Source organism: Oryzias latipes, chromosome 18, assembly GCF_053564925.1.
Source record: "Oryzias latipes strain Hd-rR chromosome 18, Olatipes_Hd-rR_3.1".
Taxonomy (NCBI): Eukaryota; Metazoa; Chordata; class Actinopteri; order Beloniformes; family Adrianichthyidae; genus Oryzias; species Oryzias latipes.
The window spans coordinates 8,575,726-8,599,527 of record NC_136254.1 but is presented as its reverse complement, the minus strand read 5'-3'; the positions used below and the strand labels follow the sequence as shown (position 1 = coordinate 8,599,527).

The window sequence follows — 23,802 nt, the reverse complement described above, 5'->3', positions numbered from 1 at the left end:
CATTCTCCGTGTTAAATAGTAGTAGTTCCCCTCCAGACCAGGTGGTGGCGGTAATGCGCCACTTTGGGTTCGTGTCAAGCGCTTTAAGTAAACAGCTGAGATAGAAAAGTAGAAAGCACGGGGTGTCCAAATTGTTATGAAAATCAGGGAACTGCATGATGCCGATCTTTGAAGGCTTTCCAGGAGTTACAGGAGAGAACAGGAATTCTGACAAAGTCTGAGTCTTCTGAGGATCACTTGATGATCAACTATTTTGCAGGAGACTGACTCTATTCAGAATGAACTGACGCTAAGTTGAAGCAGCCTGTATCTTGGAACACCTTTGTTGGCAACACCACCCAAAGTTATGGTTTTTAAGTTAAAAAATATTTTGGAACTCTACCCTTCACATCATACAAAGCACATCTCAACAGTACTGTAAAATTATTGCTTATTGGAAACAAACTCTCCAAGGGATTAAAAAGAGAGTTCTTTTGAAACTTCCCCCACCAGCAAAGCATCATGGGAAGTATGACGTCACGACCCCGGAATAGCACACGTTTCTTGTGAGAATTATCTAACAGAATCACCCACAAAACACACAGACATAACACAAAGAAGACAGCACACCACCACTTTGGGATTGGAATGTAATTTTATTAGATTTCAACCCTTGGGAGTCAAACTAAAAACGGAGCTGTCTGATTGGTCCATGGGAGAGCTCATGCAAATGAGAACAAACTCAATAGCTAGAATGTTCAACAACGGATTAATGATCAATACAATAATTACTATAAAATGTTCTACACATACATAAGGAACTAAACTAAGTAGAACTTCTATTATTTCATGAAAAAATAACATGTAATCAACCTACTTCATCAAATACGAACGAGAAAAGGGAAACCTTGAGTCAAGCAGCTGGTCAAGCCAATCACCCCAGGGGATTTTCATATCAATCTTCCCTCTACTCGACCCCTGCTGGACGACTGGAGAACCACACCCCACGGAGAATTTCACTCAAGGTTGCCGAACTAGAGCAAAAACAGCTCTTTTAAGAGCTTTCCTCATTTCTACTACACTTCGATCTTCGACGCTCCTGACCAGCAAGGAAGACCACCGGACCCCCAGTGAGAAGAAGGAGGAGGTCTTCAACTTTACTCGAGGTTAGTCACGACCATTATGAATTTTCCCGCGACTTTAAAAGGACCGTTACTGTAAATCAACGACCTTTTTCACACTAAGACACTACTCACCCTCTGATAAACAATTTTTTTGAATAAAAACCGTAAAAGTTTAAAATCGATAGGACAAACGTAAATGATTTGAACTTTTCCTTCGTTGAACCGGAAGTGGTCATGGCAATTTGATTCGAACGTAATTTTTAAAATACTTTTTAAAGCAAACCAACCGACGAATTTTCTTTTTAACGGACACAAATGTACAAAATGACACGTAGAATCAATACTGATCGACAAACAACAATTTTCTATCCGTTTCAGAGATCGGTTTTTGTAGTCATTCCGCCATCTTTATAGTTCTTGGAATTCGAACGTAGTTTTTACAGTTTTTAAACCACATTAAGTAGTGAAACTTCTTTCTAATTGATCAAATACATAGCAGTTCACATATAATACTTTTTAAACACCGCGGTCGACATCTGTGGAAGTGCGGTCTCGCTAGCCGTCACTGACTTTTTGCATGCGCGTTGACATCATAGTTTACATCATAAGCCGCGGTTACATGGGCAGAATATATTGATCGGATCAATGGTCGGGTTAAAATTCACCCGTGCACATGGGCACAGAAAACCTTTTTCCGATTAGAAATATTCTTTTAATCTTTTAATAAATTGGTATTTTGGGTGGTTTCCATGTTATATGCTGACTGAATGAGACAGCCTCAGTGAGACTATAATGGCAATATCTCTAATTTTATACAGTAAATCTTCTTCAAACTTGCTGTTATATTAGTGAACATCATTAACAACAATAATCCACTGAAAGTTTTGTGTAATCTTGGACAGAAGCCACTTTAGAATGAATTGACATGACTGGATCAGATGTGTCATTTTACGTGGAGAATCTTTATTTCTGTTTCATTCCATGCCGTGCTCAACAACACACAAAACACTTGTTAGTGTTCAAACTCACCTTTAGAATCTGTCTGATTGCATAATTTCAAACAAACACATTCTTCTTGGTAGTTGATTATAGAATGGTCAGACATGCAATAAAGGAATAAATCTGTACATCAAAAGACAATCTAGAGCTGCAATATCTCTCATTGATTTCTGAGCACAGTACATGTTATTTGATGAGTAACTGACATGGGTGATATTAGCGCTTTATACCGTCTTTTCAGCTCGCTGGCGGTGTGCACCGTAAACTATGATGTAAACTATGATGTAAACCCGCATGCAAAAAGTCAGTGACGGCTAGCGAGACCGCACTTCCACAGATGTCGGCTCACCTGACCGCGGTTTATAAACGCCTGCCGACCCGTGGGTATTTCCACTGAAGATCAGTTCCAACGTATTTAGTACTTTTTAGGTTTTATGTTCAATTTTCAGTGTTTAATAATCTAATATAGGACACATGTTAAATTTGTGTATAAATTTCTTCAAATAATCTATAAGTGTGTGGCAGCCAGTATGAATATATTTGCAGGAACACAGATTTTAAAATGGCTGCTTGGCCTCCTGTTCGCTTTAGGATTGATGTTAAAGTTTTTATTAGTTTATAAATGTTTGTATGGTCTTGGGCCTTCATATTTATCTGATATTTTAAAGTATGATTCCCTCTGGACCCTGAGGTCCTCTGATACAGGCCTTTTGGTTATCCCAAAAGTTAAAACACACTGAAAGGCCTCATTCAGTTTTAATGGACCTCCTCTATGGATTAGCCTCCCAGAGAGCATTTACCATTTTGTCTATTAAAGTTTATGTATTTGTTTTAAATAAATGTTAATTTTTTTTATTCCTTTTACATTTTATTTGTAACTCCAGAGTTTTGCTCTGAGGGATCTTCCACACCAGTGGCTGACCATTTCTGGACAACAGAGAGGAGCTGTTTGCTGGTTTTTCCAGAGAGCCTTTTGTTTTGTAAGCCAGTTAAGAGTTTGGTAAAGGTAAGTTAAATTTGCAGTGTTTAATAATCTATAGCAGTGCTCCCCAACCTAGTTAGCGCCACGGCCCGGTATGACGTAATTAAAGGTTTTCACGGATAAGGTTTCTTTTTTCAATAAACTTTATTGCACATTTTTTAAGTTAATGGATCGGTCTTTGAGATGTTGGTGGAGGATTACTGTAGCAACGCCACGCAGAAGGAGTAACAGATACGTGACAACACACATCCCGAGCTTTAATTTTGACACCCATGAATGGAACATTGCATGGGTCTCATCATCCTCCCCCCTTCTCATACTCATGGTGCAAAAAAGTACTGTCTGTTAAGTGTAGCTTTCTTTTCTGGAAGTGGAAGGCTCCTCCTGTCTCCTGGCTGGGCCTTTTCCCCTAGGCTCATTTTGCTAGCTTCTGGGTTTTATTTTAGCAGTAACTTATCACGTGGCCGAGAGGAGCACCTTGGTCTGCGTTACTGTTGACAGACGGGTGTGACAGTCACACAGAATCGGGCAACTTTTCTAAATAAAACATCTTTCAGATTCAGATATAAAAAAACCGGAAGTAAGTTATTATTTCTGTGCGGCCCGGTACCAAATGACCCACAGACCGGTACCGGTCCGCGGCCCGGGGGTTGGGGAACACTGTATTTTAGGACACATTTATTATTATTTTTACATTTATTTGTGTAGAACTATTTTCCAATAGTCTGAAAATATTGTTTGTTTTTGATTATTGGTCTGTGTGGTATAAATGTATTGCTTTAGGTATACATAATAGAAATGATAATCTTATTTTACTGGTGGTTTCATTTTTATATATTTTTTTTTATAGATGCCACGAAAGAAGGGATTTAATATGCGTCGCACCAAAGTGTGTAAGGTTCAAGAAGAAGGTAAAACTTCTGGTTGTGTGTGTCAGGAGCAAATACAGAAGCCTTTGATTTCTGGAATGAAAGTAAGATTAACACATTCAAGTGATAGTACAACATCTCTTACATGTTGTGTTGTGGCTGCAATCAACCATGTTGTTGCTCCAGTGTGTACATGGAGGGACGCTGATGTTGACAATATTAGAAATGAAGGTGTGCAGTTGGTTTGTTCATTTAATGGAAGTGATGGATGTGTGAACAATTCCGAAAAGTTATTCAAGGTTTCTGAAAAGCTCAGTGTGTTTGGAAGAATTTGGGATGTTGCTATCAATGAGCCTGTGTATTCTGGTGATTCAAAGAGTGAAGATTTTTCACTGTTGTATGAAATGATGCAGGAGCGACTGATGGAGGAAGATCTGTGTTTGTTGGATTTGCAGGGTTTCGTTTGTGCTGTCATTCATCACAAAGAGTATTTTGTTGTGGTCGATTGTGGTGCACGAGATTCATCTGGAATGTTTTCTAATATTGGAACATCTGTGGCTGTTTTCAACAGTTGCTTTAATGACTTGATGTTGCACATTTGGAACTTGAAAAAGTCTTTGAATGCAGAATGGTTTGGCATCAGTTCAATGTTTGTGAAAGAAGCTTCTTGGGATGGGTGTAATAATACATTTGGTTTGGGAGCAGAGGATGCACGTGTGAATCAGTCAGTTTTGGGCAAAAGACAGACTGGTTTTATAAAAGAACATGTTCAGGAGTTAAATGACAAAGTTGTGGTTGGCGAACAATGTAAAGTGTTAATGGAACGCAAAAATTCATTGAAAATTGGAAAAAAATGCATTAATTTAAAAAAAAAATCATCTTCAGTGATTTTAAATGAAAACAATTGTAACAGATTTGACACAGAACGTTGTGTAAGGGGATCTTTTCATCAAGGAGATCGGCAGCTTCAAAACAGAGGTGTGCAGTGCATGGCAATAGCCCTGGTGAGTATGGCTAAACACACGGATCGTAGTGTTTTTGAGTGGGAGGCAACAGACTTGGACCATGTTGTGTTTCTTGGTGATCAGCTTTACTCCTCGGTGTGTGAAAACAAAATCATCCCTGGAAATTTGAAGTTTTTGTCAGTACCTGATTTGCCCATGGATTCTGAAATTGATGGTAAATTATTTAAGTTTGAGTATGGTGAATACGTTTCTGGGATTGTTAATGTGAGTAATGGTAAATTTGTTGACAGTGGTGAAGTGATAACTCTTAAAAAGGGACTGGAGCACATGCTTGTCAAGTATAAAACATGTTTTTTGACCATAGGCAGTAGTACTTGTGCTGTTATTTCAGAAAACGGCCATTATGCTGTGGTGGATTCACATGCACGCAGTGGTACTGGAATGGCAGATGTAAATGGAAGAAGTATTATCATGTACCTTCCTAGTCTTAATGATTTATACAATTATATTTGTTGCTTGAGTATTTCACTTGCAGGGAAAGAAATGGCTTTTGAAATTGCATCCGTTGCTGTTACTGACAATGATCATAGTGAGAAAAATAAACAAAGTGTGCTTGAGAAGGATTGTAAAACTGGATTAAATACTGGGTCACAGTTTGGTTTCGGGTGCAGTTTAGATGTTCAAACTGGTCCCTTACCGTTGCATGAAAGTAACAGAAAGCGTAAGCTTTCTACTGTGCAACGTGAATCAAAGAAGACAAAATGGTATGATGCTAATGAAGCTAGTTTGGATGTTGAGTTTCTTGATGTTTCATCAAAGAAACTTGAGTTTTACCCTGTTGATTTTGATGTTACACAAGCATTGTGTAAACAACTGAATGTGCATTGTGAAAACACTGCTTGTTCTAACCCTCTAGAGGTTGATATGTTGGGAATTCCATGTCAAACTGATCATATAGTAGCCGATGGCAATTGTTTTTTTAGGGCTGTGTCCAAAGTTATTAGTGGTACAGAGAAAAATCACATAAAGTTAAGACGTGCAGTTGTCACACATTTACAAAAGAATGTTGGAAATTATAGTTCTCTTTTGAGATCTGAAAATATGTCTGTGGATGAATATCTCAATGTTTCTAGAATGAGATTTTCTGGTAGTTGGGCTACAGAGGTTGAAATTCAAGCTACAGCTGACTACTTGGGTGTGAGTGTGTATACATTTCACAATGAACGTTGGTTGAAATATGCCTGTCAACGTAAGGCCATATCTAAACAAGGCATATATTTGCAAAATATAAATGAGTGTCATTATGAAGTTGTAACTTGCGTTGAAATTTTTCAGCAGCAGCGTTGTTTTGGGTTGTGTAAATCTATGGAAAAAAATTTGGGTCATAATATGAGGCAACGCAAAAGAGACTCAGAAATGCTGTCAGAAGGAGATTGCAAGAGTGTTAAACATGGCAGGTCTGAAGTTGGTGATTGTAATGAAGTTTTGTTTAGTGCATTGGTTAACAATGATCACCAAAACAGTGAAATCTATCAAAGTAACAATTTAGTTGAAAATGCTTTCAGTTTTTATCCATTGTCGTTTGAGAGTGCAGTTTTGTTGTCAAAACATATTGATTTAGATTTTGTGAAGCAGTATGAAGACATTCCAACTAATAATGTAACGCTTGGTTCTATTTGTAAGACAGAGGTCACATTAAATGATGGCAATAGTTTTTTTCGTGCTATTTCTCGAGTCATTAGTGGATCTGAAAATTGTCATAGAAGAGTTCGACTGGCTGTTAAGTTTATGCTAAAGAACAGTGACATTCATATGAAGTTGCTGGAGAAAGGCTATGGAACAGTGTCTGAGTACATTCAGAAGTCACGTATGAAATATGTTGGCAGTTTTGTATCTGAGATTGACATTCAAGCTACTTCAAATGTTTTGGGAGTAGAAATTTTTGTACACAATGGTAGCATATGGAGAAAGTATAAGCCTGTAAATAGAATATTTGGAAATCAAGGAATTTATTTGCGAGAATGTGATAAGAAATATTATGAGGTTGTTGTCTGTGTTCATTGTAGTGGTGAAGCTGGATGTGCCAATTGGTGTAAAAGCAATAGTATTTGTTCTGACACACCACTGCTAAGATGCCGTTCTTTTCAACCACATAATGTTAGTTGTGATTCAGTTGGTGAATCTTATTTTTCTAAGTATCTAAAAAAAAAAGAGATCCTTTTACCACAAAATGCATTATCAAATAATTGAACAGCATAAACAAAAGAAAAAAGATATGAGTAAAAGGAAATATGAATCTGATTCTTTGCATAGATCCAGAGCATTGGAATTGAGTAAAAATAAGTATAAGAAAAATGCTATCTATAGAACGTGTGTTAAAGAACGTAGTGCTGCAAAATACAGAACTGATCCTTTGCACAGAGATAAAAAAAAAAATGGAAGTAAAAACAAGTATAAATTGGATTTGTTACACAAATGTAATGTTAAGGAAATGAGTAAAAGAAAATATCAGAGTAATGTTACTCACAGAGAAAATGTTAAAGCCCTGAGTTCCAGAAAATATCAGAGTAATGTTACTCATAGAGAAAATGTTAAAGCACTGAGTTCTAGAAAATATCACAGTAATGTTACTCATAGAGAAAATGTTAAAGCACTGAGTTCTAGAAAATATCACAGTAATGTTACTCATAGAGAAAATGTTAAAGCACTGAGTTCTAGAAAATATCACAGTAATGTTACTCATAGAGAAAATGTTAAAGCACTGAGTTCTAGAAAATATCATCAAGATCCTCACTTTAGGAAAAGTGTGTTGGATGGGAATAAATTGAAGCGACAATTGAATAAAGAACGGTTAGAAGAGTTTGATGTTGTGATGAAACAATTTTTGGATAAAGTTAAGGATGGACCTGGGTTTGTTTGTTGTGTATGTCATAGGTTGTTATTTGAACATCAAGTATTACATTGTAGAAAAGAGTCCTACAGTAATGCAGGACTTGAACTTATTGCTGATCAATGTATCACTTCTGATTATTTGCATACCTGTAATGCTAACTGCTCAAAAAATTGTGAATGGATGAAAACACCAAGAAGCAAGTTGTGGATTTGTTACACGTGTCATGCTAAAATAAAAAAAGGTCAAGTACCAGCTGAAAGTGTTAAAAATAACTTAGAACTTGAACCTATACCAGCAGAATTGGCATGTTTAAATCAATTAGAACAACATCTAATAGCGTTACATATTCCATTTATGAAACTGTTAGCATTGCCCAAAGGTGGGCAGAATGGTGTGCATGGACCTATTACATGTGTTCCTGCAAATACTGAACAAACCAGTTTTTTGTTACCACGCATGTCTATTGAGGGTTCTCTTGTGCCTGTGAAATTAAAACGGAAGCTTACTTATAAAGGACATTATGAATATCAGTATGTTGATACGGCACGTGTTAAGCAGGCTTTACAGTTTTTACAAAGCCATAATTCTTATTATAACAACGTGAAATTTAATAATGATTGGATTAATGGTTTTTGTAAAGAAAAATCTGATGTGGTAGAAAAAAATGTTGAATGCACTGCAGATGTTGACGTTTCAAATGTTTTAGGAGATGAACTTCTGCATGATAGACAGCAGCATTGCATGTTCCAGGACACTTGTCTAATGCCAGTAGACATTGGTCAAGAGGCTTTGGATCAATATTTTGATCACATTTTGAATGTAGCTCCCGCTGAAGGCAATAGTCCGGTGAAGTTGTTGTCCGATATTACAAATGAGGCTAAGTGTTTTCCTGTGTTGTTTCCCAAGGGTGGACCAACATATCATGATGGAAGACAACATCCTTTAACTCTATCACGATATTTTAACAACAGGATTCTTAATGCTGATTGTCGTTTTGCACAAAATGTGGAATATATTTTTTTTGCCCAATATATGACAGAATTAGAAAAGGTCGTTTCAAATGTTTCGATTGCAGTAAGAAAAGGTAAGTATAATTTTAAAAATAAACGAGTAGTTACTGGAGAGTTGTTGAATAGTGACGATTCCATTAAAAGGATGTTGGAATTTGATGATGGGTACCGATTTTTAAAACCAATTAGAGGTACGCCAGCTTTTTGGCAGGCGGCCCAGAAAGACCTCATGGCTTGTGTGAGGCAGCTTGGAATCCCCACATGGTTCTGTTCATTTTCTTCAGCTGATATGCGGTGGAAGAATTTACTTTCCTGCATTCTGAAGCACGAAGGTAGAACTGAAACTGTGGAGCAGTTGGAATGGGCAGACAGATGTGAGCTTTTGCGTCGGAATCCTGTCACTGCTGCTCGGATGTTTGATTTTCGTTGGCATTGTTTTCTGAAAGAGGTTCTTATGTCGCCTGCATGTCCTATAGGAAAAATTAAGGATTATTTTTATAGGGTGGAGTTTCAGCAACGAGGCTCACCACATCTTCATTGCCTGTTTTGGATAGAGGATGCACCTGTAATTGACAGAAATACAGATGCTGAAGTGATTGCATTTATTGATCGTTATGTGACTTGTGAGTTACCATCAAATATTGACTTACTGGAAATTGTAACATCTGTGCAAAAACACTCTGAAACACATGCGAAAACATGTAAAAAAAAAAGGAACTGTGTGTCGTTTTAATTTTCCTAGACCACCTTCTGCGCGTACATTCATATCACGTAGCACAAGTGCTGAAGAGACACAGTCTTGTCAATGTGTGTTATCACAGAAAGAGTCTTGCAACTGTAAAGAAAATGCACAGACACAGCAATTGAAGAAAAAAGAGGCTTCTGCATTGATTGCACACATTAAAGCTGCTCTCTCAACTGATGGGCCAACTTGTGACAATGTTGAGGATTTGTTTGAATCTGTTGGGTTAAACCAAAGCACATTTGAAACTGCATATAACTGTTGTGCTCGGAAAACCCATGTTGTGCTTAAACGTCAACTTAAAGAAGTTTGGATTAATCAATATAGCAAGCCACTGTTAAAATGCTGGAATGCTAATATGGATATACAGTTTGTTGTCGACGCATACGCATGTGTTGTGTACATCATTTCTTACATCTCTAAATCAGAGAAGGAAATGGGTTTATTATTGCAGTGTGCACAAAAGGAAGCAAGCAGGGATGGAAATGCTTCTGCCAAAGAGAGTCTAAAAACATTAGGCAGTACATATTTGCACAACAGAGATGTATCTGCTCAAGAAAGTGTTTATAGACTGACAAATGCACATTTGAAAGAGTGCTCTCGGAAAGTTGTGTTTCTTCCTGTTGGTGAAAATACTGTTAAAATGAGTTTACCGTTAAAAGTACTAAAAAAAAAAGCATCAAAGCATTCTGTTAGTACAGATGATATGTGGATGACAAGCATTGTGGATAGATATAAGAACAGACCTAAGAGTGATGATTTTCCTTCAATGTGTTTAGCAGTATTTGCTTCCGAATTTCGTGTGTTGTCAAAAAATGGAAGTGCTGCTAAGCGAATAAAGTTGAACAACAACACTGGATATGTTGTGAAAAGAACCCGCACACAACCTGCTGTTGTACGGTACGTTAAGTTCTCTGAAACAAAACAGCCTGAACTGTTTTATCAAAGCAATCTGCAGTTGTTTTTGCCATACTACAGCGATAGCCAGCTGAAACCTCAAGGTTTTGAAACGTATCAAGACTTTTTTCATAAGGGCACGATAAGACTTGGTAATTCAGGTTTGCAGTTGGTAAAGTCCGTGGTAACATTAAACAGAAGTAAATTTGAAATTGATGGTGATAAATTGGTTAATGCTCAGCAAGGGATAGATAATGCTGGTGTAGTTGAAGATGGCTGGTGTGAATTATGCCCTGAGCAAGAATTGGAAAGACTTGAGTGTCAAGAGTTGTTGCAGAACCAAAAAAGTGTAGATGATGAACAGGAATTTGATATTCCTGATTTAAGAGTTTCAGCTCAACATAGCCATTTCTTTCAACTGAATAAAACAAAAATGCCTCGTAGTGGTGGCTTGGCTTTAATTCGCTCTTTAAATGAAATTCAGATGGATATTTTTTACCAAGTGAGAAAATGGTGTGTGGAAAAGGTTTTGGGAAAAAAGCCAGAACCATTCCACCTGTTCATAACAGGAGGTGCAGGGACTGGTAAAACTCACCTAATTAAAGCAATACAATATGAATCAAATAGACTATTGTCTCCTCTTTGTCGTCATGTAGATGACATCTGTGTTTTGTTGACAGCTCCCACAGGAATTGCTGCGTTTAATGTACAAGCAAGTACTATACACAACACTTTCTGTATTGGTAAAGATGTCCGCTTACCTTACACACCACTGGGTGAGGAAAAATTAAATTCTTTACGTGCCATTTACAGCAGTTTACAGATTTTGATAATTGATGAAATATCCATGGTAGATCATAATTTATTAGCATATATTCATGGGCGTCTGAGGCAAATAAAGCAAACTGGTAACTCTGCATTGTTTGGAAATGTTTGTATTATTGCAGTTGGGGATTTCTTTCAATTACCTCCAGTGAGAGGAAAACCATTGTATGTAGAAAATGTGGGTATGGATCTTTGGTGTGGTGTGTTTAAAATTGTTTGCCTGGAAACCATTGTACACCAAAAAGATCAGGAATTTGCCAAATTACTCGGCAGAGTTAGGACACGATGCAAAGGTACTGAAATGTTAAAAAGTGATATCCAACAATTGAAGTCACGTGAAACGGGAGAAGGCAGCGCTGCTTTACATATTTTCCCAACTAATGGTCAAGTAAATCAACATAATTTAACCCATCTACATTCATCCTGTCCAGAGTATGTAACTATTAAAGCTCAAGATTATGTAAATTGTAAGGAAACAGGTAGACAAGTGTTACTAAGTGGTAATCATTCAAACGCTAACAATACTTGTTTAGCAGAAAGACTTCTTTTGGGGAAGAATGCACGTGTCATGCTTTGTAAAAATGTTGATGTGGCAGATGGTCTTGTCAATGGTGCATGTGGAATTGTGACTGATATTGTCTATAGAAACTCTGACTTTCCACAAATTGTTTTTGTGAATTTTGATAATAAAGACATTGGAAGACAACGGAAGAAACAGTATGAAAATCATCCAGGGCTTGTCTCAGGTTCTGTAGCCATTGTTCCAGAAGAGGAACGAGTCACAGGAAGAGGTGGTCTGAGACGTCAGTTTCCTCTAAAACTTGCTTGGGCTTGTACTGTTCATAAAGTTCAGGGTCTTACCATTGATAATGTTGTTGTGTCTTTGAAAAAAACCTTTGCTCCTGGGCAGGCTTATGTTGCATTAAGCCGCGTAACAAGTTTGTCTGGTTTAATTATTCAAGATTTTAAGGAACAGGCCATTTATTGTAACAAAACAGTTTCTGAATATGTGGCAAACATGCCTCAATATCTGATAAATAAAGAAAATCTCACTTCTAGTTCATGTGACTTTAGCATTTTCCTTATGAATGTGCAAAATTTAGAGTGGCATGTAAAGGACTTAGCTTTGTGCACAAAACAGTTACATGCTAACTGCATAGCTGTAACTGAAACATGGCTTCCAAATGCCCCTTTAACTGATGCATTGAACATCAGTGGCTACAATTTTTATAGTATGCCACGCTCACTGTCTTATAGTGGAGTAGATCCTAGACTGAATGTCATTAAAGGCTTAAAACATGGTGGTGTTGGAATGTACACCGTTGAAAATATCCTGTTTGAACATGTAGAGGTACAAAGTGTAGATATTGAATGTTTAGTGCACAGATTTATTAAATCGAACATAGTCGTGGCAGTTCTGTATCGTCCACCATCATATGCCATTTCATTATTTAGAGAGAACCTTAAGAAATTAGTCGATCTGTTGGAGCCCCTGGGTGATACCATTGCTATAATGGGTGATTTTAATGACAATCTAGTAAACTCGAAGACAATAACTGATTTCATGGCACATAAAGGTTTTATTCAACTGGTTTCTGAAAACACAACGTTAAAAAATACGATAATCGATCATGTGTACTTAAAAACAACAAAATATAAAGTCGAATGTACAGTTGTACAAACATACTTTAGTGATCATGATGGGATTCTTTGTCGTTTTAAACATGTAAGTGACTGTTGATGATTGTGGCGAAGGAGAAAGGGACATCTTCATCTCTTTTAAGTCACAAACGTCTGACTTAATATAAAACGTCAAATGTTGAACTAAATACATGCTGGTGTCAGTTATTGTGGCGAAGGAGGCGGGGAGAAATGACGCATTTGCGACATTTTTATCTCTGTTAAGTCACAAAAATCTGACTTAATATAAAACGTCAAATGTTGAACTAAATACATGCTGGTGTCAGTTATTGTGGCGAAGGAGGCGGGGAGAAATGACGCATCTGTGACATTTTTATCTCTGTTAAGTCACAAAAATCTGACTTAATGTAAAACGTCAAATGTTGAACTAAATACATGCTGGTGTCAGTTATTGTGGCGAAGGAGGCGGGGAGAAATGACGCATCTGCGACATTTTTATCTCTGTTAAGTCACAAACATCTGACTTAATGTAAAACGTCAAATGTTGAACTAAATACATGCTGGTGTCAGTTATTGTGGCGAAGGAGGCGGGGAGAAATGACGCATCTGCGACATTTTTATCTCTGTTAAGTCACAATCCTCTGACTTTATGGAAATGTGGTTTCTTTTCCTGCATCTTGAATACATATTAGGCATTACAAATTTACATTTTTTTCTGTAGTTAGCAATTGAGTAAAGAATCAAAATGCTTTTTTTTGAATATTTCTAAATTTCAAACCATCTGATGTACAAACATATTCGAAGTACTTAAAAAGTACTTTAGAAAGTAATTGAAATTTATGTATCTATTGCATTCCTATGGCCTAGTTATTCATGATGCAGGTTTTGCTTTCCTTGCCATGTGACCTCAAAAAAAGCAAAAGACATTGGTAATGGTACTCCCAGTTACTGGGATGGGGTTCGATTCCCTACAATGTCCATGTTCTGAGGTCACATAAACATTTTTTAATGTTAGTGCATATGTGTCTTCATGAAATAACTCTCGTCTATTTTTAATCATAGAGAAATTTCTATAAATCTCGTCATAGGAACATCCCCACAGTGCCCACCCTGACTGGAACATCAACGTGGTCCACTTCACAGCCGTGAGGCTGCAAAGTTAAACTCCAGCTGCCCCAGCAAGTATGACAACTGCAGCAACAACCACCGACCAAGCCCTGACAGAAAAGATCCCCACAAGGAACACTGCAGGCTGTTCCATGAAAAATATAGTTTTGCCATTGCCTTGCAGATCACAGTTCAAGTGATTTAGTTTTCCAATAATATCAGTCAAACTGCGAGTTCAGATTTACCATATTCATATTAACCATATTCAGCAGACTGCTCCTCCAATAGCACCTTGAAAATCCTGTGCCGTTTTGCTTTGCAGCAGAAGTTGATTTCACAATAGGAGTCATCATGTGTCCAGAGCCAATCACTTCTGCACATAGGGCCTACTGGTGAATGACGCAGCAGTAATGAAGACATTTTGGGAAGTCTGGGTCAGCTTTACAGTGAGTGATGAAACCTGTTTGTCTATTGATCATAGCAGGAGTCCCATCTGCAGTCACTGCTACCAGCTTTTCTAATTGTACCTTTTTCTGCACAAAAACTCCTTCACCGTGTTATACATTTCAACTCCTCTTGTAGTTGTCTGTTAGGGCAGATGTGTCAGGAGTTCTTCTCTTGTGGAAACCAAAAGCTATGCTGTACTGTTGCCGTCCACAGACTCATCACACTGGACGTTAACCACCTGCACTTTGCAAGATCCCGGTCCAGCTAATTGGCCAAGTTATCAGACATAGCTGACACTCATCTAGACATTGTAGTGGAAATTGAATGATTTCTATTGTTCTCATCCTTAGGGACAGTGATAGCAATTATCATCATTGCTTGAATTTTTTTTCATGCTATATACAAAAGTCTTTGTCCCTTAAGGCAACAGATTACAGCCCCCCCCCCCCCCCCCCCCCAGGCTGCTGTCGTATTAACATTAGCTTGGAGCTCCAGAATGGACAAGAAAAAACGACGAGAATGGCTCGAGCAGGGCGTTGCTCACGGGGCGGTCGCTCGTGCCAGGCGGTCGTACGTGCTCGGGCCCGCTAAATGCTACTTGTAGCTTTAATTATTAGGGCCCGAGCACGGAGTGCAAGGACCCTATTGTATCTGTTAGGTTTATTAGGGCCCGAGCACGGAGTGCAAGGACCCTATTGTATCTGTTAGGTTTATTATTATTAGGCCCGATTAGGGCCCGAGCACGGAGTGCAAGGACCCTATTGTATCTGTTAGGTTTATTAGGGCCCGAGCACGGAGTGCAAGGACCCTATTGTATCTGTTAGGTTTATTAGGGCCCGAGCACGGAGTGCAAGGACCCTATTGTATCTGTTAGGTTTATTAGGGCCCGAGCACGGAGTGCAAGGACCCTATTGTATCTGTTAGGTTTATTAGGGCCCGAGCACGGAGTGCAAGGACCCTATTGTATCTGTTAGGTTTATTATTAGGGCCCGAGCACGGAGTGCAAGGACCCTATTGTATCTGTTAGGTTTATTATTATTATTATTATTATTATTATTATTCTTCCGACTTTTCCGTCGCCTTTTTGAGGCCTTTAACATACCCCAAAACTCACCAAATTTTGTATACACATCAGGAGTCGCGAAAAATTTCATATTTTATAGGAGAACGGCATAGGTAAACAAAAATGGCTCGATAGCGCCACCTGCAAAATTTGTTTTCGCGAGCACCTCCATATGCTTTATAGTACAAACCTGATTTTAACAGGGCATGTTCATCGGATAGAAACCTACAAAAAAGTCTCTTGGGACCAAGCTGTCAGTCGCACAGGAAGTCTGATATTTTGATGACAATATGTCATTTTTGCTGTATTTTGGTCATTCGCAGGCCTCGCTCTAGAACGAACTCCTCCTAGAGATTTGAGAGTAATGACTCCAAACTTTGGTTTTGTAAACTATACACATGTCCGATGTTAAATTGCAAAGCTTTTAAGTTTTTATGGATGTTTGTGACCATGGCGGCGCGTCAAAATTGGAGGTCGTTTCGAAAACACGCCATGAAAAGAAAAATGGCCATTACTCAGCCATGCATAATCCAATCTGATCCAAAATTGATGTGCATGATTGTAGTCTGACTCTGAACACATCTGCAGTGAAAAAACCTGGAAAAAGTGTAGCGCCACCTGCTGGCAAGAGGAAATGACATGTTTTACTTGGAGCATCACTACTCCGAGTAGGATGAGCCGACACACCTGAAAATGACGTCCACCTGTTGAAAAGCCATTGAAGTTTACTCTGACAAAAAACCATAACTTTCAATGCGGGGGTGTGGTCGTGACAGAGCGGCAAAGTTGGGCATCTCGCTATGCACACAAAAGTTGCTCTCACGTGCACATTCCTTGTCCAATCTCACTGAAATTCAATGGATATGATGAAGCTTCTATTCTGAACCCATGGATATGACAATCTTGGACGAGCTCTATAGCGCCACCTAGTTATTGCATTGGGCACATTCTGCCCTGTATTTTCTCTTTGCTTTGTCCGATGTGCATGAAATTAAAACTGGAGATACTCAGAAGGGTCCTCTCTCATCATGTAAAGTTTCATGGGTGTACACCTGACGGTGCCTGCGTAACAGGAAGTGGTCGATTATGTGCACCCAAATAATAGAAATTTATTATAAATCAGCCGTTTGTCTCAGGAAGCTGAGATTTCAGAATTAGATGCCTTTAATAACCTCCAGCTTTGATATGTAACACTATAGGGTCTACGAGAAACTTCATCACTTGATTTTTTTAATGAAATTTTGGACTGAACAAAGATTTTTAGCATAAATTCTGTTTAGGTTATCAGCACCAAGAATTCAACTTTCATAGGCATTTATGTGCTACTGCTTCCTAAAAAAATTCAGAATGATTGAAGTTACAGGTGAACTTTTAGAGAACATTTCATCCAAAAAGGTCCGAAAACGTCTTTTTAGGCAAAACTACAAACACCTATTTTTTTTCATAACTTAATCATCATATATCAACACCATTTATTTTTTTAAATGTAGGGATCTGTGTTTGCTGCCTTCCATATTTTTTTCAGAAGTCCAGGTGAAACAGATGATTTTAAAAAAATCCTGATTCATCCCAAAACCTGTGCTTTTTCCGTCTGGACTCCAAACAAGTGTGTTTTAAAATTACTTATGCTTCAAATATCCACACCAAGTTTAACACGCATATAGTTGAACATGTCTAAATGCTTCTTGAATATTCTTTACAGATATAAAATGAACTGGTCAACTGTAGGATGTCATTTCCTCTTACATGGTTCAGTCTTTTTCTCATGCTGCAGCCTGCTCCTCAATCTTTCCTGTTGCTGGAGTCAAATTTCACCCCCCCCCCCCACACACACACACACCAGCTGCCTGTTTATATGCTAACTAACCCAGAAGTGAGGTGACAATAGTTTAGACACAAGAGGGAGGGCAGACTGCTTTTTCATTTGTTTTGTATGTCTTTCATAGATTTTTATGAATAATCATTGCTTTTCTAGTCATGTAAAATGCAATTAACTTAATATTTTATCTTTTTTTTTTTACAAACAAAACATATGAATGTGCTCCAAAACAAAACCCAACTCTCAGTACAGTTCTACAGATGTAACATAAGACTTAGACAGTAAATGTCTCTTTTATCCTTTTTTAATCAATGCTGCAACTTCTTTTCCTTAATATAAATCCAATGAAATTAAACTACAAAACCAAAAAACACAACCTATAGCAAATTTCTCTAAATAAATTATGTGTATATACAATATGTAGCACTTTTAAACAAAATAATAACAAATCCTTCCAATACAAGCACAGAAAAATGGAACACAAAATTTAAAACCCAAATTTGAAATGGCAATTTTAAAAAGATAATTTTTTTAGCCTGCTAAAAGTGCACAATTGTAAAAGCTCTTTTATATAGACAACTGTTTGGTTGCTTAGAGCTCTAAATATAAAAACAATGCCTTTATGGACGTGGCACGGATGGCACGGATGTTCAGCAGGGTAAACCCCAGGAAAGCGGCGGGACCTGATGGAGTTCCCGGAAAGGTTCTGCGGGCCTGCGCCGATCAACTCTCCCAGGTCTTCACAAAAATCTTCAACCTGTCGCTAGCTCAGGCTTTCATCCCTGCTTGCCTGAAGTCATCCACTATCATCCCGATACCCAAAAAGTCCTCATCCACAGCCTTCCTCACGGACTTCCGCCCAGTTGCACTCACTGCTGTAATCACAAAGTGTCTGGAGCGGCTGCTCCTGGGACACATCAAAGACTCCCTCCCTCCAATCTTCGTCCCCCACCAGTTTGCAGAACAGAACAGATCCACCCCCACTCTACATCGATGGAAACTGTGTGGAGAGGGTCCACAGCTTCACCCTCCTGGGCACCACCATCTCTGCTGACCTCACATGGTCTAACAACACCATGACTGTCATCAGGAAGGCCCAGCAACGCCTGCACTTCCTGAGAAAACTTAGGAGGAACGACGTCAGCCAGGAGCTGCTGGTAACGTTCTACCGCTCAACCATTGAGAGCATTCTGTCCTATGGCATCACAGTGTGGTTTTCCCACTGCACTGAAGCAGAACGGCAGAGTCTCCAGAGAGTGGTAAAGACAGCGCAGAGGATCATCGGCTGCCCCCTCCCCTCACTGAAGGACATTTACCAGTCTCGCTGCATCAGCAGAGTGACTAGCATCACCACTAACTCCACCCATTCTGCTTTCCCTCTGTTTGAACTGCTGCCCTCTGGAAGGAGGTACAGGTCCATCAGAACCAGGACAAACAGACTAAGAAACAGCTTTTTTCCATAGGCAATTATCATACGGAATGCACATACGTCCACCAACCACACCTCACTCTAATTTTACTACAATGCGTGCAATATCCTGACTGTCTAACCGGGTCACTGTGCAATAACTTGATATTTATTAAGCTGTGCTCACAGCAACTCATGTAATTCCTTTCTATTTTATTCACAAATATTTAATATTTAACAGTTTCTGTCCATATTGTTCATTTTTTGTTAAGAGTTGTAAATACAGTATTTCTTTTTCTATTCTATTTTTATTTTTATTTTATGTAACTCCTTCACTCCAAGGCTGCTGCAATTTCATTGTATCCCCATGTACAATGACAATAAACGATTCTGATTCTGATTATATCACTTAGACACAGATGGAGAACCATATCAACTGGATTGGTAACAGCAACAACCACCGACCAAGCCGGCAAGCCCTGGCAGAAAAGATCCCCACAAGAAACACTGCAGGCTGTTCCATAAAAAATATAGTTTTACCATTGCCTTGCAGATCACAGTTGAAGTGGTTTAGTTTTCCTAAAAAAATTCAGAATGATTGAAGTTACAGGTGAACTTTTAGACAACATTTGATCCAAAAAGGTCCGAAAACGTCTTTTTAGGCAAAACTGCAAACACCTATTTTTTTGCATAACTTATCTTTCAAATATCAGCACAAACAAATTAAAAACGGTAGAGATCTGTGTTTGCTGCCTTCCATATTTTTTTCAGACTTAAAAGTGTAACAGATGATTTATAAAAAATCCTTTTTCATCCAAAAACCTGTGTTAAATCTGTCTAGACTCCAAACAAACATTTTTTTATGGTAACTTATGTTTCAACAATCGACACCAATTTTCACACACCTATAGCTGAACATGTCCCATAGCTCCCTGAATATTTTCATAGATATACAATGAACTGGTCATTCTAACATCTAGCATTCTAACATCTAACATCTTACATGTCAAAGCCTCTCTCAGCCTGGCTCTGCTGAAGGAGTCGTGTTACAACCCCGCCCCCTCCTGCTGGGACCCCTGCTATGTAAATTAGCAAGCAGTGAACAGAGAGATGAGGAGTAAGAATGGCCATTACTCAGGCATGCATAATCCAAAGACAGCCAGTTAAACACTGAAAGACATATTTTTCGGTATGTCTTTCATACATCTTTAGTATTAAAAACTCTCCAAGATGAATGTGCCTGACTCCACCTGCAGGTGGATCACAGACTTCCTGACGGACAGACAGCAGTATGTGAGGCTGGGGAAGCTCGTCTCAGATACTCGGACCACAAGCACCGGATCCCCCCAGGGCTGTGTCCTTTCACCCCTGTTACTCTCCCTGTACACAAACAGCTGCACAGCTGGTCACCTGTCTGTCAAACTCCTGAAGTTTGCTGACGACACCACACTCATCGGCCTCATCTCTGACGGAGATGAGTTGGCCTACAGGAGTGAAATAGCCAGGCTGGTGTCATAGTGCAGCGCTAACAACCTGGAGCTTAATGCTCTGAAGACAGTGGAGATGACAGTGGACTTCAGGAAGGCCCCAGCCCCCCTCCCCCCTGTCATCCTCTGTGACTCCCCGGTGACCTCTGTGGAGTCCTTCTGCTTCCTGGGAACCATCATCAGCCAGGACCTCAAGTGGGAGCAGAACATCAGCTCCATCACTAAGAAGGTCCAGCAGAGGATGTACTTCCTGAGGCAGCTGAAGAAGTTTCACCTCCCTGAAAAGATGCTGGTAGACTTCTACGATGCCATCATCGAATCCACCCTCACGTCCTCCATCACAGTCTGGTTCGTTGCGGCCACGGCCAGAGACAAGGCCAAGCTGCAACGCGTCATCCACTCAGCAGAGAAGGTGATCGGCTGCCACCTCCCGTCTCTCCAGGAGCTGCACATCTCCAGGACCTGGAGGCGGGCAGCCAGGATTGTAGCCAACCCCTCTCATCCAGGACATAATCTCTTTCGGCCCCTCCCTTCTGGCAAGAGGCTCCGGTCCATCAGGACCAGGACCTCGCGCCACAAGAACAGCTTCTTCCCCACTGCAGTCAGCCTGCTGAACAGTACCCCAACTCCCCCAGGTGACCCCCCCCTCCCCCCCCCGCCCACCAAAGGACTGTCGGTGCCACTTACAGGCCCCACCATCCCAGCCCATCTGTGCTCCCACTTTAATTCACCTTACTCTACTGTATATAGTGTGTTGTTGTTGTTAACTTAATTTTTAACTTATTCTTAATTGCACTATACACCAAGTCAAATTCCTCGTTTTGTAAAGTGCGCTCTACTGAACCTGGCAATAAAACTTTTTCTGATTTCTGATTCTGATTCTGATTCTATTAATCATTGTTTTTTATTCATTCAAAATGCAATTAAATCAATATTTTATCTTTTTTCTTTTCCTTTTTCTTTTTTTTTATCTCTTATATCCTTTTTTATAATCAATGTTTGAACTTCTTTTCCTTTCTATTGTCATGGTTTCAGTTTGTTGTCTTGTTTTTCGCTTTAGTTCTTGTTCTGTCTTGTTTGGTTCTGTTTCCTGTTTTATTTTGAAAGGTTTCCTGTCTTGTCATGTTTCTTGAGTTTTACTTCCTTTGGTCCCCATCTGCCCTAATCGTGTTCACCTGTGTCTTGTCTGCCCTGTCTGTATATAAGTCTTGTCTCTGCCTTCCTCCTGTGCTGGTCCATTAACTTCTGCTCATGTTGATCACGTCTTCTTGTCTGGCGTCCATGTCCCTTGCCATGCCACAGTAAGTTTTTGTTTTTAGTTTTGTCATCCTGCTCTGCAGCGCTTTTTGTTAGTTAAATAAACCCACTTGCCCTGAACCCGTTTGCCTCCCGTCTCTGCGCCTGGGTCCTACCTGCTCTCGAGCCTCCCCCCCACACGACATCTATACATCCAATGAAATTAAACTACAAATCAACAAACACAACTGATAACAAATGTCTCTAAAAAATGATGTGTATATTTGCAGAACCTTAAAAACACCAAACAAATAACAAATGCTTCCCAATTAAAGCACAAAAAATGGAACACAAAATGTAAAACCCAAGTTAGAAATTGCAATTTGAAAAAGATACTTTTTTCAGCAGCTTTTCAAAATCAATCACCAATTCTACTCTTCTGTGGATGAAACAAAGAACTCCAGAACAATGAAGCCATTTCTCTAAGTCTCTCTCACCTTCAGTTTTAAACAAGGTCTGTGAAAATCCACCATACATTGGTCACATGAACTCAGAGACCTGCTAAAAGTGCACAATTGTAAAAGCTCTTTTATATAGACAACTGTTTGTTTGCTTAGAGCTCTAAATATAAAAAAAAATGCTTTTCTATCACCTAGACACAGATGGAGAACCATATCAACTGGATTAATAACAGGGTGGCATGTTTAGGTTTAAACTTACATCAAAAGACAACATGAAGCTGTCCATCACATTTTTGACCTAAACATGTAAACACATCCTTGGCTCTGCGGTTAGGAAATGGTATTTGGGAATCTCTTTATACCAGGAGCCAGCCTGGCCATTGGAACATCGCCACAGTGCCCATCCAGACTGGGACAGCAACGGGGTCCACTTCAGAGCCGTGAGCTGCTGTGTTTAACTCCAGCTGTCCCAGCAAGGGAAACAACTGCAGCAACATCCACTGACCAAGCTGACAAGCCCTGGCAGAAAAGATCCCCACAAGAAAAACACTGGCTCAGGCAGGCTGGTCAAAAAAAAATAGTTTTGCCATTGTCTTGCAGCTCGCAGATCAAGTGGTTTAGTTTTCCAGTAATGTCAGTCAAGAATGCAAGTTCAGATTCACAATGTTCATATTCACCATATTCAACAGACATCTCCTCCAATAGCACCTTAAAAATCCTGTGCTGTTTTGCTTTGCAGCTGAGGTTGTTTACGATTTTCAGATTAAGAGTCATTATATGTCCAGAGCCAATCACTTCTGCACATAAGGCCTGCTGGTGAATGACGCAGCAGTAATGCAGACATTTTGGAAAGTCTGGGTCAGCTTTACAGTGAGTGATGAAACCTGTTTGTCTATTGATCATAGCAGGAGTCCCATCTGCAGTCACTGCTACCAGCTTTTCTAATTGTACCTTTTTCTGCACAAAAACTCCTTCACCGTGTTATACATTTCAACTCCTCTTGTAGTTGTCTGTTAGGGCAGATGTGTCAGGAGTTCTTCTCTTGTGGAAACCAAAAGCTATGCTGTACTGTTGCCGTCCACAGACTCATCACACTGGACGTTAACCACCTGCACTTTGCAAGATCCCGGTCCAGCTAATTGGCCAAGTTATCAGACATAGCTGACACTCATCTAGACATTGTAGTGGAAATTGAATGAGTTCTATTGTTCTCATCCTTAGGGACAGTGATAGCAATTATCATCATTGCTTGAATTTTTTTCATGCTATATGCAAAAGTCTTTGTCCCTTAAGGCAACAGATTACAGCCCCCCCCCCCCCCCCCCCCCCCAGGCTGCTGTCGTATTAACATTAGCTTGGAGCTCCAGAATGGACAAGAAAAAACGACGAGAATGGCTCGAGCAGGGCGTTGCTCACGGGGCGGTCGCTCGTGCCATGCGGTCGCACGTGCTCGGGCCCGCTAAATGCTACTTGTAGCTTTAATTATTATTATTATTTTTCTTCTGCCGGAAGAATCGCATTTTTGAGGCCTTTAACATACCCCAAAACTCACCAAATTTGGCACACACATCAGGAGTCGCGAAAAATTTCGTATTTTATGGGAAATTGGCATGGGTGCGCAAAAATGGCTCGACAGCGCCACCTACAGTGACTTTTGTCCCGACGCCCCGCATACGCTTTAACGTACAAGCTTGATTTTTACAGGGCATGTTCTTCAGATGGAGACCTACAAAAAAGTCTGAAAGGACCCACCTGTCACTCGCACAGGAAGTCTGATATATTGAGGTCAATATGTCATTTTTGCTCTATTTTGGACATTTGCAGGCCTCCTTCTAGAACGAACTCCTC

General features: G+C 39.5%; 1 long non-coding RNA gene across 1 annotated transcript; it reads left to right on the top strand.

Moving 5' to 3' along the window:
* The first annotated feature begins 962 nt into the window (after window positions 1–962).
* On the top strand, window positions 963–4,329 carry LOC144987363 (uncharacterized). The gene is made up of 3 exons (XR_013651248.1): window positions 963–1,145; window positions 2,987–3,108; window positions 3,935–4,329. It is a non-coding gene; the product is annotated as an uncharacterized LOC144987363 (long non-coding RNA).
* The last annotated feature ends 19,473 nt before the right edge of the window (window positions 4,330–23,802 follow it).